The sequence below is a fragment of the Tachyglossus aculeatus genome, chromosome X4, assembly GCF_015852505.1.
Source record: "Tachyglossus aculeatus isolate mTacAcu1 chromosome X4, mTacAcu1.pri, whole genome shotgun sequence".
Classification (NCBI taxonomy): Eukaryota; Metazoa; Chordata; class Mammalia; order Monotremata; family Tachyglossidae; genus Tachyglossus; species Tachyglossus aculeatus.
In genome coordinates, this window is record NC_052098.1 from 49,174,260 (window position 1) to 49,189,306 (window position 15,047).

Sequence of the window (15,047 nt, forward strand, 5' to 3'; positions counted from 1 at the left end):
GACCGTGCCCCACCCAATTATCTTGTATCTACCTCAGCGCTTAGTCCAGCACCTGGCACATGGTAAGCTCTTGACGAATACCATAAAATAAAAACCCAACCCAAAAAACACTGAGGGCATTTTGCGAAGTGGACAGGCCCGGATGGAATACTGCAAAAAAATAGTTGCCAAGTCGGGCAGCAAAATTGGTGGCACTCTGGCAAGTTCTGCAGGGCCACCAATGTAGCTTTTTCTTCAAGTTTTTAGTTTCTTCACTGAGGGGTTTGGGGTGGGTTTTTTTTTAACTTGTGGTTGTCTCCCCTACTTAGCTGTAAATACCTTAAGAACAAAGCTTTCCCCCTCGTACCTTACCTCACTAATTTCCTGTTTACAACCCAGCCTGCACACTCTGGCTCTCCTAACACCAACCTACTCTCTATGCCTCCATCTCGCCCATCTCTCCATCAACCTCTTGCCCACATCCTCCCTCTGGCCTGGACCTCCCTCCCTACTCACATCTGCCAGTCCGCCATCCTCCCCACCTCCCAAACCCCCCTGAAATCCCATCTCCTTTATTTCCCCAATCTACCATCCCCTCTGCATTGACTGTACACAATACTCATGTAAATATTCTTATACCCCACTAACGCCCCTCTCCTTAAATCTATTTTAATATCTGTCTCCCCTCATAGGCTGTAAGTTCCTTAGGGGCAGGGATCACTATTGTATTGTACTTTCCCTTATTAAGCGCTTACTATGTGCAAAGCACTGTTCTAAGCGCTGGGGTAGTTACAAGGTGATCAGGTTGTCCCACTGGGGGCTCACAGTCTTAATCCCCATTTAACAGATGAGGTAACTGAGGCACGGAGAAGTTAAGTGACTTGCCCAAAGTCACACGGCTGACAAGTGGCGGAGCCGGGATTTGAACTCATGACCTCTGACTCCAAAGCCCGGGCTCTTTCCACTGAGCCACGCTGCTTCTCTTAGTCTAGTGCATTGCACGCAGTAAGTACTCAACAAATACCACTGATTGATTGAACAAGAACCTTGACATTTTGTTCTCCTATCAACATCTTCAGCTCCTAATACGATGCTTTCTTTGCACAGAGGGGCTCAATGTTTAATATTTATTATTTTTTTAATCATGCACTGACTGTGCCAAGTGCTGAGGTTAGTACGGAACAAGATTATCCGAACAGACACGGTCTCTGCCTCACCCAGAGCTCAATCAGTAGTAGTCATTGAAGGCCAACTGTGTGCACGCTAATAAGCACTTAGTAGAGTGCAATAGAGCTAGTAGACACAAGCCCTGCCCTCAAAGAGCTTACAGTCTAGCAGGGGAGAGCTGTAGCTGTAAAATAATGTAAACCAGGAGGATGAAGGAGAAATCGATGTGTATGGGAAATAGAAATATTGAATCACCTTGCCCCCTCCTACCTTACCTCGCTGATTTCCAGCCTACGCGCTTCGCTCCTCTAAAGCCAACCGATCTCATCTATCTTGCCGCTGACTCTCGCCCACATCCTGCCTTTGGCCTGGAATGCCCTTCCTCTTCGTATCCAACAGACGGTCACTCTCCCCACCTTCGATCCACTCACTCACTCCCGCTCATCCCCGTCAATCGGTCGGGGTGGCGAGAGCGAGAAGCGAGCAGACGAGCCGGCCGGCAGCACGTTACAGGGTGCACGCAGGACCCATTTCGAGTCAGCGACCGCAGGTCGTTGTTGCGACGGAGTACCGTGACCCAGAAGGCGGTTGCCTGTGGTCTTCACCGCCCACACGAGCCGGCTATTTTTAGGCATCCTGCCGGGTCCCATCGCCCCAACTTGCTCCCTTTGCTCTACCCCTCAGTGCCCCACAGTACTTGGGTATATACGTACATATGTACATACATATATATATATATGTATATGTACATATTGAGAAGCAGCATGGCTCAGTGGGAAGAGCGTGGGCTTGGGAATCAGAGGTCGTGGGTTCCAATCCTGGCTCCGCCACTTGTCAGCTTTGTGACCTTGGGCAAGGCACTTAACTTCTCTGGGCCTCAATTACCTCATCTGTAAAATGGGGATTAAGACTGTGAGCCCCACGTGGGACAATGTGATCACCTTGTATCCCCCCCAGTGCTTAGAACAGTGCTCTGCACAGAGTAAGCACTTAACCAATGCCATCATTATTATTATTATTATAGAAGCAAAGACCGACATTAATATAAATGAATCAGTTACAGATATGTACATGTACATGTGTGGCTGGGGGGGGCGAATTAAGGGTGCAAATTCAAGTGGAAAGGTGACACAAAAGGTAGAGGATGTAGAGGAAATGAGGGTTTAGTCGGGGAAGACCTCTTAGAAGAAATGTGATTTTAGTTCGGCTGCTTCCCCCAAGTCTTCTATCCTTTTTTCCTGCCCACGCCTTCATGGGATCCTCTCCCCACATCCGTTACAAGCCTGTTGTCCTTCACTCTGGCTGTCCTGAGAATCGCTTGTGGTTTATTTATTCAATAAACGTGTATCACAGATTTCCTGCTTTTTCTGTATTTACAGTATCTTCCCTAGCGCACACCTCAGTCTTTACTCTGCCAAAAATGGCTATGGCCGTCTGTGACTAGAATTTTAAGTGGTGAGCTCCAACCATATGTGCTATCTATGCAGAGCACAGGGATGAAGTCCCCAGTAGAGAAGGACGGACAAGCCTCAGACCTGACACTTTGGGATCGAGAACCTCGCGTGGAAGAATTGCTCTCAGAACCTGTAGGCAAAGCTGAAGGCCTATGGCCTGAGTGCTTGAGATGAAGAAAAAAATGTATCTGGAATAGCGAGGTAGGGGAAGCAAAGGGTGAGGAAGTGTTCAACAATACTCGACTGTGTTCGTGGTTGGCTACCATAAATGCATTCACTGTTTTATTAAATGGTTGAGGGTCGAATGACTTCCAAAAATAACAAAGTTGCTTACCGGGAAGCTAACAGACTTTCAGACCCCGACAGCTGAATTTTGTCGCTTGGTGCTGAAGCAATATTAGTGGAGAGTCGTAGACTTGTCAGTGCAATGTTGCCTCCGCTCCGAGGATAGTTCTATGCTAAAATGACTCGATAAATGGCATTTATTAAGCGCTTACTATGTGCAGAGCACAGTACTAAGCGCTAGGGAAAGTACGATACAAAGGACCCCGCAAGGTCAAAAAAAGAGCTTCGCCAGGGGAGGAAGGGAATGGAGACCAAAATGGGGGACAAAATAGGTAGAGAGGAAGACATAACTGTAGAAGAGGGTGTCCTTCAGTTCCAAGGTGACCTTATGATCATGAATATAGGTCAAGCAGCATGGCTTAGTAGTGAGAGCACAGGTCTGCGAGTTAGAAGACCTGCGTTCTAATCCAGCCTTTTCCAATTGCTTGCCCTATGATCCTGGACAAGTCATATTCACTGACGGGGATCAGTTTTTTATTTAGGGTCGCAGTAACGATAGCTCTTCGGCCCTCTCCCCTCTCAAGCGCCCCACCTTGTCTACTATTGCGACCGGGATTAAGACGGTTATTTGCTGAACCCTGGAGAAGGTACGATATAACCAGATAAAAACCGATCCCTGGCTCACGTGAGGGTCGCAGTAGCCTAAGGGGAAAGGAAGAACAAGTATTTAATTCCAATTCAGAAGAGGAAACTGAGATAGAGGTCCTACAGCTAGCATGTGGCTGAGTCCAGAATAAAACTCAGGTCTCCTGACTCTCGGAGCCATGCATGCTTCACTAGGCTAATGCTGCTTCGCTGCAGAATGCAGAAGGATTGGAGCGTTCCCCCTCAACCTACACCCACATAGACAGTGGTGGGAACTGAATTTGGGGTGAAGTTAGGGCAAGGAAAATTCAGTAGCTTTAACCTTCTAGGGTACAGGCATTCTACATATTGCAAGAAACTAAGTGTCATATTCCTCGTTAGTATAGTGGTGAGTATCCACGCGGGAGACCGGGGTTCGATTCCCCGACGGGGAGGTGTTTTCTTTTCCACTTGTTTTCGTGCAAAAACTTTTCCCCAGTTTTTTGATGTACTAAGGAAATGGAAGGTAATGCAAGCACCCGATTGCAAACCGGCTAGAGCGCTGGCAACATCCGCCAGGGCCTCCAAAGCAAAATGACAAACACCCTCTTGGCTGGAAGAGCACGGGCACGGGAGTCCGCGGTCGTGGGTTCTAATCCTGCCTCCGCCGTTTGTCTGCTGTGTGACCTTGGGCAAGTCACTTCTCTGTGCCTCAGTTACCTCATCTGTAAAATGAGGATTGAGACTGTGAGCTCCACGTGGGACAGTCTGATTACCTTGTATTTACCCTAGCACTTAGAACGGTGCTTGACACATAGTAAGCGCTTAACAAATACTACTACTACTACTACTATTATTAAATCCTAATCTCATGCTTGGCAGGCCAAAATTCTATCACTGACCCACCAATACCAATGACCCCTACTGCCAACTTGACTCATTTGACAGGGTTTCCAGGATTTGATTCCCAGAAGCATAAAGAGGGAATCCGGACAAGATAAATCAATCAGTAAATCTATTCATCCATCTTACTGATTGAACGCCTTCTGTGCTGAGAGCACCGTACAAGAGTACACTGAATTCATACCCATGACCCTTGCCCTCCAGGAGTTTACAATTCATTTATTCATGAATGAATTGTATTTATTGAGAGCTTATGGTGTGCAGAGCACTGTACAGAGTGGGAGAGTACAATACAACAGTAAACAGTCATACAAACTAGTGGAGAAGAAAGACACCAAAGTGTATTCCAGATAGGAGTATTCACTTTATCCACGTGGCTTAGTGGAAAGAGCACGGGCTTGGGAGTGATAGGATGTGGGTTCTAATCCTGCCTGTGCCACTTGTCAGCTGTGTGACTTTGGGCAAGTCACTTAACTTCTCTGGGCCTCAGTTACCTCATCTGAAAAATGGGGATGAAGCCTGTGAGCCCCACGTAGGACAATCTGATTACCTTGTATTTACCCCAGCGCTAAGAACGGTGCTTGGCACATAGTAAGCACTTAACAAATACTATTATTATTATCTCACCTACCTCGCCTCCTACCTCTCGCCCACTTCCCGCCTCTGGCCTGGAATGCCTTCCCTCTTCATATACTACAGACAATTATTCTCCCCGACTTCAAAGCCTTATTGATAATAATAATAATAATATTTTGGTATTTCTTAAGCGCTTACTATGTGCAAAGCACGTTCTAAGCGCTGGGGAGTTGACAAGGTGATCAAGTTGTCCCATGTGGGGCTCACAATCTTAATTGAAGGCACATCTCCTCCAAGAGGCCTTCCCTGTCTGAGCCCTCGTCTTCTATGCTTCCAATCCCTCTGCTTTGCCTTGGCGCTCTTTACTCATCCTCCCTCCCAACCCCACAGGATTTTTGTAAATCTCTGTAATTTATTTATTTATATTAATGTCTGTCTCCCCCTCTAGACTGTAAGCTAGTTGTGGGTAGGGAATGTGCCTGTTGTATTGCTACATGGTACTTTCCCAAGCGCTTAATCAATCAATCAATCAATCGTATTTATTGAGCGCTTACTGTGTGCAGAGCACTGTACTAAGTGCTTGGGAAGTACACGTCAATCAATCAATCGTATTTATTGAGCGCTTACTGTATGCAGAGCACTGTACTAAGCGCTTGGGAAGTCCAAGTCGGCAACATATAGCGACGGTCCCTACCCAACAACGGGCTCACAGCCTAGAAGAGGGAGACAGACAACAAAACAAAACATGTGGACAGGTGTCAAGTCATCAGAATAAAGAACAGTGCCTGGCACACAGTAGGCGCTTAACAAATACCACCATTATTATTACCTAGTCTCCTAATACACCCCACACGCCCTTTGCCCTCATTTCCTCTGTAATCTCTTTACGTTCCCCTCCCGGAACGTAATAATACTGATGGCATTTATTAAGCGCTAACTTAATAAAACGCTGGGGAGGTTACAAGGTGATCAGGTTGTCCCACGGGGGGCTCACAGTCTTCATCCCCATTTTCCAGATGGGGTAACTGAGGCCCAGAGAAGTGAAGCGACTTGCAGTGCTCTGCACACAGTAAGCGCTCAATACATACGTTTGAACGAATTAAATGAATTAGGGTGTCGCTGCGTTCGCTGACACCTCGCTTGCTTTGCCAGGCCTTCGCGGGGAGGAAGGTGACTCGCTTCTCTAACTTCTTTTTTCCAGTGATGCCCACGGGACATAAAGAAATGCGGGTGTGATCATCAAAACAAGGCCGGCTTTTCTGCCGTGACTCGGATTCGAACCGAGGTTGCTGCGGCCACAACGCAGAGTACTAACCACTATACGATCACGGCAACCTGCAGGCGTCCTTCTGCCTTCTCTCCCCTTCTCATTTGTCCAAGATCACCAGACTGTTGAGCCCTGTTCCAGTGATTCTTCCCCATCCTCTTTCAATCAATCAATATCAATCAGTCAATCGTATTTATTGAGCGCTTACTATGTGCAGAGCACTGTACTAAGCGCTTGGGAAGTACAAATTGGCAACACATAGAGACAGTCCCTACCCAACAGTGGGCTCACAGTCTAAAAGGGGGAGACAGAGAACAGAACCAAACATACCAACAAAATAAAATGAATAGGATAGAAATGTACAAGTAAAATAAATAAATAAATAAAGTAATAAATATGTACAACCATATATACAGGTGCTGTGGGGAGGGGAAGGAGGTAAGATGGGGGGGGGGGACGAGGGGGAGAGGAAGGAAGGGGCTCAGTCTGGGAAGGCCTCCTGGAGGAGGTGAGCTCTCAGCAGGGCCGTTTCCAGAACGTCTTCTCCTTTTCCCGACTCTGAGCTCCTTCTCCAGGAAGGATCCGAACACAGACGAGCCCTTGGGCAGTAAGGGAAGCCAAACTCCCCAGCTGAGCTCCAGCGCTCTAGACCCCTCGGCCATACGCTCCCAACAAATACAACACATCTTTTTGCCCTGTTGCTGTTAGGGAAGTGGAGGATCTCTGAGGGATGGGCTTCCTACGTTCTGACCTCCTCCCTGTTGTGCTGTTCCCAAATCTGTATGTCGATTTAGGAGGATTCGCCAGCTCATTCATTCATTCCCGCTCAGGTCTCCCATGGGGCCCGATGTGCCGCCCTCTTAGGCTGGGACGGTGGAATATAATAATAATAATGGCTTTTATTAAGCGCTTACTATGTGCAAGGCACTGTTCTAAGCGCTGGGGGTATACAAGGTGATCAGGTTGTCCCACGTGGGGCTCACAATCTTCATCCCCATTTTACAGAAGAGGTAACTGAGGCCCAGAGAAGTTAAGTGACTTGCCCAAAGTCACACAGCTGACAAGTGGCAGAGCCAGGATTTGCACCCGTGACTTCTGGCTCCAAAGTCCGTGCTCTTTCCACTGAGCCACGCTGCTTCTCATTTGGTGTAGCCCAAAGTGGTTCCTCTCCGGGGTAATCAATCAATCAATCAATCAATCAATCGTATTTATTGAGCGCTTACTATGTGCAGAGCACTGTACTAAGCGCTTGGGAAGTACAAATTGGCAACATATACAGACAGTCCCTACCCAACAGTGGGCTCACAGTCTAAAAGACCCTGCGTCATGCATGGGGAGGGACTGAGATGGTGACAGAGAGTCGGGATAGCCAGATGGATCTGTCCGATGCCATGGTTCAGTTCCACCCACCCTTCCCAACTTCAGAACACGTCTGACGATTTTTCCAAGGACGACAGCCTTGTGGGGAGGTCTTTTTTTATTGGAAAAGCTGGTGCATGGGGCCGGTTAGCTCAGTTGGTTAGAGCGTGGTGCTAATAACGCCAAGGTCGCGGGTTCGACCCCCGTACGGGCCAGTCTTCTTTTTATGTTCGTTTCCACTCGTGGTGCGAAGGGTTGCAAGGCTTTTCTCTCTCGAATCGGAAACACCGATTCTTACAGCCATTCCCTCGCATCCCCGAGGCCGGAGGACGAGGAGGAGCCGGGCCTCAACCGACAGAAGCGCAGCCGGGCCGGGAGAATGACACTCAATAGAAGTGAGGCGGAAGAGTCTCATTGCTATTGTCAACGAGATGTTGCCAACTTGTGCTTCCCGAGCGCTTAGTACAGTGCTCTGCACACAGTAAGCGCTCAATAAATACGATGGATTGATTGATATTGTGAACCCACGTGGCTGGCTCCAGGAGCCTAGAAGGCCAGCCGGTTAGCTCGCACTGCAGCGACATGGTGAAACAGATAATCATCATAATTAAAACCCTAGAAAAATGTAATTTTAAACTGCATCTGTGCTGTACAGGAGCATAAAGAAGTGGAGAATGCGGGCATCGATCCCGCTACCTCTCGCATGCTAAGCGAGCGCTCTACCATCTGAGCTAATCCCCCGACCCCGACAGAGAATTCTCTGAAGATAAATAATAGGTAACTAACCAGCCCGCTCGACACCACCCTTATCTTGTATTATTAATGACTCAATCAATCAATCAATCAATCAATCAATCGTATTTATTGAGCGCTTACTATGTGCAGAGCACTGTACTAAGCGCTTGGGAAGTACAAATTGGCAACACATAGAGACAGTCCCTACCCAACAGTGGGCTCACAGTCTAAAAGGGGGAGACAGAGAACAGAACCAAACATACCAACAAAATAAAATAAAATAGGATAGAAATGTACAAGTAAAATAAATAAATAAATAAATAAATAAATAGAGTAATAAATATGTACAACCATATATACATATATACAGGTGCTGTGGGGAAGGGAAGGAGGTAAGATGGGGGGATGGAGAGGGGGACGAGGGGGAGAGGAAGGAAGGGGCTCAGTCTGGGAAGGCCTCCTGGAGGAGGTGAGCTCTCAGCAGGGCCTTGAAGGGAGGAAGAGAGCTAGCTTGGCGGAGGGGCAGAGGGAGGGCATTCCAGGCCCGGGGAATGAAAATGACTCCTTTTCACCCCGTACCTTCAAAATCCACCTCGAAAATTTTAAGGTCAAAAGACATGGCTAGCTCTCGCAGATCTGCATCTGGTGTGCAGAGTTGGCGGTGGAGGGATGTAGGTTAGTGGCAGCGTACAGCTTTTGCGTGTATGAGGCCTCGGGGGTGAGTCCGGGGTTTTCCATTTTTGATTTTTCTCCCCGGCTGACGCTGCCTGCCGGCCCCTCACTCCTGCATTTTTCGTTCGGTGCTTCCCTGGCATTCTTTTCATTCGCCTCCATCCCAACTTTCTTTCTCTCTCAACCGCCCGTCGCCCCCGCAGCCCACTCTCTCCAGCAGAGATTAGAGGGCATCGGCAGGCACGGAGTCGCATGTTCAGGTGCGAATTTAGAAATGTGAGGGAGGCTGTTCCACGATGGATTGACTCATTTTGCGCTACGAAAGATACCATCCCATCATAGAGTGTTTTATGGCACCTCCTGCTCTGGTGTCTACATAATTTATATTCCGAAATCCCCGTACCTTCCGATCAGGGGACTAGGCCGGGAAAGTGGGAATTGATCCATGGCAAATCGGAAGGATCCTCGTCCTACCTAGATATCCGGAATCTCTAGCCACATCTCAATCCCTCCCCAACTATAACGAAGAGCTCTTTGCTCTGGAGTGCAAAAACTTGGGCCACACCGTTCCAGCCCAACCTCGGAGGGCGACAGAACGACCCCCATACGCTTGAGAGGGAATGAATGGGCTGGCGAATGGGACCGGGACGAAGGAGGGACCATTCGCGATCTAAGGACGTCTTATCCTCACTGGAAATTCTCAATTTTTTCGGTGAAACATGTTCTTCTCAGGACAGTCATCAATCAATGGTGTGCATTGTCCTAAACTTTAGGGAGTGCGTAAAAAAGCCTGACTCCTTCCCTCAGAGGGTTTACAATCTAGCTGAGGGTGTTACAATTTGGAAGAATCGAGGAACAAAGGTTCACTGCCACTCCTCGGAGAAGTTTGTTAAAACCTCTAATCAGGAGACTGGGCGACCCTAGGAATGCCGTGCCAGGAGCCCCGAAGGAAAGCTCAGCAGCCAAAAAGGACCACTTAATGAGAAATTTCAACATAGCTAGGTACAGTTAAACCTAAAATGGCTAGCAGAGGATGGTTTCGATCCATCGACCTCTGGGTTATGGGCCCAGCACGCTCCCGCTGCGCCACTCTGCTCATATGGGTAGCATGTGGCGAGGCTCCAATAGTAAGGGCCAGGCTGGGGGCGAATCACCTATATACTGAATTTTTAACATTTTATTTTGTGTCGCACCCGATCCCGGTGAGCTCCCCGGCCTCCCGCTATCTTGCTCTCTCCAACCCACCGCCGGGAAGCCGACACGCCGTGTAGAGGTGTAGTCGGAACCTGAAGAATCCGGGAGCGAAACAGGCAAGGTCAAGAGGAAGCCTGGGACCAACGGGAATGGCCGGGCGGGGAGAGGCAATAAAGAGAAACTTCTCCTCTCCTCCGGCCAGTGAACTTTCGGGTGTCCACGTAAGAAAATGAAACGATCTCAAATCGGGAAATGGTTTGGAAAATCAACAACGCCCAGTATTCCTGAGCCTGGCACCCTCCAGTCCCCCTCCAAAGCGCCCAGGGTTATTGAAAGTGACAAACGATAATAATAATGGCATTTATTAAGCGCTTACTCTGTGCAATGCACTATTCTGGGGAGGTTACAAGGTGATCAGGTTGCCCCACGGGGGGCTCACAGTCTTCATCCCCATTTTACAGATGGGGTAACTGAGGCCCAGAGAATTTAAGTGACTTGCCCAAAGTCACACAGCAGACAAGTGGCGGAATCGGGATTTGAACACTTGACCTCTGACTCCACAGCCTGTGCTCTTTCCACTGAGCCACGCTGTTAAATGGGGCTCAGGGTCTCAGAAATTGAGAGGGAGGGTCCCCCAGGGGCCGGGAGGAAAAGACTGGGAACTCGGAGGTCCTGATGTCTATTTGTACATATTTATTACTCTATTTATTTGATTAATGATGTGTACATAGCTCTAATTCTATTTATTCTGATGGTGTTGACGCCTGTCTACTTGTTCTGTTTTGCTGTCTGTCTCCCCCTTCTAGACTGGGAGCCCGTTGTTGGGTAGGGACCGTCTCTATATGTTGCCGAATCGGACTTTCCAAGCGCTTAGTCCAGTGCTCTGCACACAGTAAGTGCTCAATAAATACGATGGAATGAATGAATGAATGGTGATCCCAAGGATCACGCAAGGATTAATAATAATCCTGAGGGACACCCACAGTTAGGAGATGGGAAGCGGAGGAGGAGCCTGGGAAAGAGACTGAGAATGAGAGTCCGGAGAGGCAGGAGAAGCAGGAGAGGACAGTGTCAGTGAAGCTGAGGTTGGATAATGTTTTCAGGAGAAGGGGGTGGTCGGCAGTGTCAAAGGCAGCTGAGAGGTCCGAGTAGCATTAGGATGGAGCAGAGGCCATTGGATTTAGCAAGAAGGAGCTCATTGGTGACCTTTGAGAGGGTGGTTTCTGTGGAGTGAGGGGGACGGAAGACAGAATCGGGGGGGTCAAGGAGAGAATTGGAGGAGAGGAACTTAAGACAGAGGGTGTAGATGGCTTGCTCAAGGAGTTTGGAGAGAAATGATAGGAGGGAGATGGGACAATAACTGGAGGGAGCTGTGGGGTCAGGGGAAGGGTTTTTTAAGGATAGGGGAGATATGGACATGTTTGAAAGCAGTGGGGAAGAAGCTATTGGAAAGTGAACAGTTGATGGTAGTTACGGAGGGAAGAAGGGAAGGGGCAAGTGTTTTGATGAGGTGCGAAGGAAGGGGGTCGGATGTGCAGCTGGAGGGGATGGATCTTGAGAGAAGGCTGATTTCCTCCATAGACACTGCTGGAAACGATGAGAGAGTTGAAGAAGGGGCAGGGGAGATTTTAGGGAGATCACGCCTGAGAGTGTCAATTTTCTTGACGAAGTAGGTGACCAGGTCATTGGGGGCAAGGGAGGGGGGAGGCGGGGGGACAAAGGAGTTGAGGAGGGAGGTAAGCATGTGGAAAACTGGCGAGGGCGATGGGCATGGGTGTCGATAAGGATGGAGAAATGATTTTGCCAGGCAGAAGAGAGGGCAGAGTTTGAGCACGCAAGGATTCACTTGAAGTGGACGAAGCCGGCCTGATATCTTGATTTCCGCCAGCAACGCTCGGCGGTTCGTGCACAGGAGCTAAGGAGGCGGGCTATGCAGGTGATCCAGGGCTATGTGGCTAGTGGTACGAGATCGATGAAGGGTTAGGGGAGCAAGCGAGTTGAGTTCAATAGAGAGGATGGTGAGGACAGTGCCGATATGGTCTTCAAGGGAAGGTAGCACTGGAGTTAGCATTTGTAATCATAATGATAATAGTCATTTTATCTCTCTTGGTGGGAATAAAGATGAACTGGGCTCCTGTTGCTTTCGTAACGATCGGAAATGATGGTTTACTTTGTTGTTGGTTTTTTCTCTCCAAGTAACAAAAAGAACTATGAGAAGTCTGTATTGTTAAAAGCGCACCCCGTAATGGCTTTAAAAGAACTGGACAGGTGAGGTTCAGGAGAAAACGGCTAAATATGGAGAATGCGGGCATCGATCCCGCTACCTCTCACATGCTAAGCGAGCGCTCTACCACTTGAGCTAATTCCCCGGTAAAAAAAGAGTGGTCTGCGCCCCTAACAGCTGTAGTAGAAAAGGCCCTGAAACGCCTGTTTACAATTTGCCGTTTCTTATCTCCACAAAATTGTGAGAAGCTGACTAGCGCTTCAAGACACAATCTTCAGCCCGGATTGCCAATGATTCCTCTCCGCCTCTCTCTTTTACAACCTAAATCGAAAATTTAAAACACTGAGGACACGGCAGGCTCTAGCAGATCTGCATCGTGCGTGAAGGAAGATCTTGGATGGGGATGTAGCTCAGTGGTAGAGCGCATGCTTTGCATGTATGAGGCCCCGGGTTCGATCCCCGGCATCTCCAGTTTAGGTTTTTCTAACTCTCTCCCCTGCCTCTGTCTCCTTTTCGGGTTATTCCATTCATTGAATCGTATTTATTAAGCACTTACTGTGTGCAAAGTACTGCACTAAGCACTTGGAAGAGTACAATATAAAAACAAATTCCTGCCCACAACGAGTTCATAATATAGAGGGGGGAGATGGACATTAATATAAATAGATAAATAGATTACAGATATATAAATATGTGCCGTGGGGAGGGGAAAGAAGATGAATGAAGGAAGCAAGTAAGAGCGGCGCAGAAGGGAGGGGGCTGTGCCTTCAATAAGGTTTTGAAGTGGAGGTAGAAGTAGAGCAATTATCTGTCTCATATGAGGAAGGCGTTCCAGGCCAGAGGTAGGATGGGGGCGAGAGGTCGGCGGCGAGATAGACGTATCTTCTACGTATCCCAGGGCTTATGACAGTGTTTGACACGAAGTAAGCGCCTAACAAATACCATATAGGAATGAATAGTTATAATAAAAGTAATCATAATAACAGCAATAACTGTTCTAAAGTAAGTGAAGGAGCTATACTACGATGAAAGATGTGAGGTATGGAGCGGGAGAAAAGCACTCGTAGATACCCTGGTGGTCTAGTGGTTAAGATTTGGTGCTGTCACCAATGCCATTCGGGTTCGATTCAATCAATCAATCAATCGTATTTATTGAGCGCTTACTGTGTGCAGAGCACTGTACTAAGCGCTTGGGAAGTACAAGTTGGCAACATATAGAGACAGTCCCTACCCAACAGTGGGCTCACAGTCTAGAAGGGGGAGACAGAGAACAAAACCAAACATATTAACAAAATAAAATAGAATAGATATGTACAAGTAAAATAAATAAATAAATAGAGTAATAAATACGTACAAACATATATACATATATACAGGTGCTGTGGGAAGAGTTTGGCGATTATCCTGCTTTTCACCCAAGTCCCACGTGAAAGCAATGACTTCAGACGTCAACCTTCTCCCTTTTGCCCAGTTGAACTGATTTGAATATGTTGCCAACTTGTACTTCCCAAGTGCTTAGTACAGTGCTCTGCACACAGTAAGCGCTCAATAAATACGATTGATGATGATGATTTGAAATCAAGGGGGGGCTGCGGTAACTGCAGTCACCACGCTGAGTACTAGTCGCTCAAGGCCCTGCTGAGAGCTCACCTCCTCCAGGAGGCCTTCCCAGACTGAGCCCCTTCCTTCCTCTTCCCCTCGTCCCCCTCTCCATCCCCCCATCTTACCTCCTTCCCGTCCCCACAGCACCTGTATATATGTATATATGTTTGTACATACTTATTACTCTATTTATTTATTTATTTATTTATTTTACTTGTACATATCTATTCTATTTATTTTATTTTGTTAGTATGTTTGGTTTTGTTCTCTGTCTCCCCCCTTTTTAAACTGTGAGCCCACTGTTGGGTAGGGACTGTCTCTATATGTTGCCAATTTGTACTTCCCAAGCGCTTAATACAGTGCTCTGCACATAGTAAGCACTCAATAAATACGATTGATGATGATGATGATAGTCGCTCTATAATCAAGGTGAGGCACAGCAGATCGAAGGAAGTGAGCCCTCGTTCCTCATACCGATATCTGACTCCTCCAGAGAGGTTCTCCAGCAATCTCCTGGCTCCTTGGTCCTGTGGAAGAGATCGCGTTTGATCGAGCGTCCAAGAGGCATCTGGGGGAGATTGGCGTCCTCGCCTTGATTTTTTCTTCCCTGTTTCTGGGGTATATGTGATGGCACGGTTGTCGAGGTTCGGTCGTTTGTGGTGTCTCCTGTTTTATCAAGTGGCCAGAGTGAGCCAGATTGGCTTCCACACAACACTGGGGACATGCTAACCCCAAGGGAGCTTCGCTTCAGTGGGAGATTTCTAACACTTTACTGAAGGTGGTTCGTTGGTCCAGGGGTAAGGTTCAAGGCGTTGAGTCCAGAGTTCAAATTCCAGGCGTGCCCGCGGTACTTCTTTCTGTTATTACTCCTAATGCTTTCAGAGCCCGCCTCGACCCAGTGGTTATTGAAGAGGTGGGAAAAAGAAAGAAAATCGTAGTTGGAGAGAGAGGATAGAGGGAGGAGCGGAAAGTGGGACCAGTTGGGAAAGAATGGGGGAAGGGGCCA

The 15,047-nt window shown here is 47.9% G+C and overlaps 6 non-coding genes across 6 annotated transcripts; 2 read left to right on the forward strand and 4 right to left on the reverse strand.

Annotated features, from left to right (window-relative positions):
- Positions 1–6,248: 6,248 nt before the first annotated feature.
- On the reverse strand, positions 6,249–6,320 carry TRNAH-GUG. The gene has a single exon. It is a non-coding gene; the product is annotated as a tRNA-His (tRNA).
- A 1,435-nt stretch (positions 6,321–7,755) lies between these two features.
- TRNAI-AAU lies at positions 7,756–7,829 on the forward strand. Its single transcript has one exon. It is a non-coding gene; the product is annotated as a tRNA-Ile (tRNA).
- A 453-nt stretch (positions 7,830–8,282) lies between these two features.
- On the reverse strand, positions 8,283–8,355 carry TRNAA-AGC. Its single transcript has one exon. It is a non-coding gene; the product is annotated as a tRNA-Ala (tRNA).
- Positions 8,356–10,045: 1,690 nt separating this feature from the next.
- TRNAM-CAU lies at positions 10,046–10,117 on the reverse strand. Its single transcript has one exon. It is a non-coding gene; the product is annotated as a tRNA-Met (tRNA).
- A 2,394-nt stretch (positions 10,118–12,511) lies between these two features.
- Positions 12,512–12,584, reverse strand: TRNAA-AGC. The gene has a single exon. It is a non-coding gene; the product is annotated as a tRNA-Ala (tRNA).
- A 254-nt stretch (positions 12,585–12,838) lies between these two features.
- TRNAA-UGC lies at positions 12,839–12,910 on the forward strand. Its single transcript has one exon. It is a non-coding gene; the product is annotated as a tRNA-Ala (tRNA).
- The last annotated feature ends 2,137 nt before the right edge of the window (positions 12,911–15,047 follow it).